Source organism: Ursus arctos, unplaced genomic scaffold, assembly GCF_023065955.2.
Source record: "Ursus arctos isolate Adak ecotype North America unplaced genomic scaffold, UrsArc2.0 scaffold_56, whole genome shotgun sequence".
In the NCBI taxonomy this organism is placed as follows: domain Eukaryota; kingdom Metazoa; phylum Chordata; class Mammalia; order Carnivora; family Ursidae; genus Ursus; species Ursus arctos.
Window position 1 is genome coordinate 34,442 of NW_026623074.1, and position 2,616 is coordinate 37,057.

Below are 2,616 nucleotides of genomic sequence, written 5' to 3' on the forward strand. Positions count from 1 at the left end.
ATCAAAAAAAAGCAACTGGAAGCTCTTAATAGTTTGAAGGCGTATGGTTTTTCTGCCCACCATGTAAAGCAAAAGCATTTAGAAAGTCCAGAAATAGATACATGCAAGAACATCATAGCCCAAATATGAACCAAAACAAAATGTATCATGATTTTGAGCAATAAAGAGAATGAAATGAAAGAGACTGTATTTGATCTTCATGCTTAGAATATTCAGCCTCCAGTAGCACAGATTTAATGTCATCAAATTGCTGACTCTCATTTCCTCCTGACTGTGTGACCCAGATCTCCAGGGCAAGGAGGACTTTCTAAGTAGTAGCTGAGCAGATTGTTTCATTCCCAGACCAAACTATAGAGCCCCCAGTGGAGGCATCTCTGTCTTTCCTTTATCAATAGCTTTTTAAAGAACTGCAAAGGCCCCAAGAGTGATACAGAACAGGAAGTCACAATCTATAGAAACAAAGACTATAGTGGCAACACGGCATCATTAAAATCATATCTCTCAATAATCAGTCTCAATGTAAATGGCCTAAATGCTCCCATAATGGCACAGGGTTGCAGATTAGATAAAAAGACATGACCCATCCATTTGCTGTCTACAAGAGACTCATTTTGAACCTAAAGATACATTCAGACTGAAAGTAAAGGGATGGAACACCATCTTTCATTCCAATGGACATCAAAAGAAAGCTGGGGTAGCAATTCTCATATCAGACAGATTGGATTTTAAACTAAAGACTATAGTCAGAGACACAGAAGGGCACTATATTATTCTTAAAGGACGTATCCAACAAGTGGATATGACAATTATAAATATATATGCCCCCAACAGGGGAGCAGCAAGATACACAAGCCAACTCTTAACCACAATAAAGAGACATATAGATACAAATACACTAATAGTAGGGGACCTCAACACTCCACTATCAGCAATAGACAGATCACCTAAGCAAGAAATCAGCAAAGAAACAAGAGCTTTGAATGCCATACTCAACGAGTTGGACCTCATAGATATATATAGAACACTACACCCCAGAACCAAAGAATACTCATTCTATTCTAATGCCCATGGAACATTCTCAAGAATAGACCATGTTCTGGGACACAAAACAGGTCTCAACCAATACCAAAAGACTGAAATTATTCCCTGCATATTCTCAGACCACAACACTCTGAAATTGGAACTCAACCACAAGGAAAAATTTGGAAGAAACTCAAACACTTGGAGACTAAGAACCATCCTGCTCAGGAATGACTCAATAAACCAGGAAATCAAAAATCAATTTAAACAATTTATGAAGACCAACGAGAATGAAAACACAACGGTCCAAAACCTATGGGAAACTGCAAAGGCAGTCCTAAGGGGGAAATACATAGCCATCCAAGCCTCACTCAAAAGAGTAGAAAAATCTAAAATGCAGTTTTTATATTCTCACCTTAAGAAGCTGGAACAGCAACAGAGGGACAGGCCTAATCCACGCACGAGGAAGCAGTTGACCAAGATTAGAGCAGAAATCAATGAATTAGAAACCAGGAGTACAGTAGAGCAGCTCAACAGAACTAGAAGCTGGTTCTTTGAGAGAATCAATAAAATTGACAGACCGCTGGCAAGACGTATCCAAAAGAATAGAGAAAGGACCCAAATTAATAAAATTATGAATGAAAAAGGAGAGGTCACAACCAACACCAATGAAACTGGAAGGATTATTAGAAACTTTTCTCAACAGCTATATGCCAATAAATTAAGCAATCTGGAAGAGATGGAGGCCTTCCTGGAAACCTATAAACTACCAAGACTGAAACAGGAAGAAATTGATTTCTTAAACAGGCCAATTAATTATGAAGAGATTGAGTCAGTGATAAACAACCTTCCAAAAAACAAAACTCCAGGCCCGGACAGTTTTCCTGGGAAATTCTACCAATCATTCAAAGAAGAAATAATACCTATTCTCCTAAAGCTATTTCAAAAAATAGAAACAGAAGGAAAGCTACCAAACTCATTCTATGAGGCCAATATTACCTTGATCCCCAAACCAGGAAAAGACCCCATCAAAAAGGAGAATTACAGACCGATTTCCCTAATGAATATGGACGCCAAAATCCTCAACAAGATCCTAACTAATAGGATCCAACAGTACATTAAAAGGATTATCCATCATGACCAAGTGGGATTCATACCTGGGATGAAAGCGTGGTTCAACATTCGCAAATCGATCAGCGTGATACATCATATCAACAAGAAAAGACTCAGGAACCATATGATCCTCTCAATTGATGCAGAAATAGCATTTGACAAAATACAGCATCCTTTTCTGATTAAAACCCTTCAGAGTGTAGGGATAGAGGGTACATTCCTCAATCTCATAAAAACCATCTATGAAAAGCATACAGCAAATATCATTCTCAATGGGGAAAAGCTGGAAGCCTTTCCCTTAAGATCAGGAACACGACAAGGATGCCCACTCTCGCCACTATTATTCAACATAGTACTAGAAGTCCTTGCAACAGCAATCAGACAACAAAAAGGGATAAAAGGTATCCAAATCAGCAAAGAAGAAGTCAAAATATCTCTCTTCACAGATGACATGATACTCTATATGGAAAACCCAAAAGAATC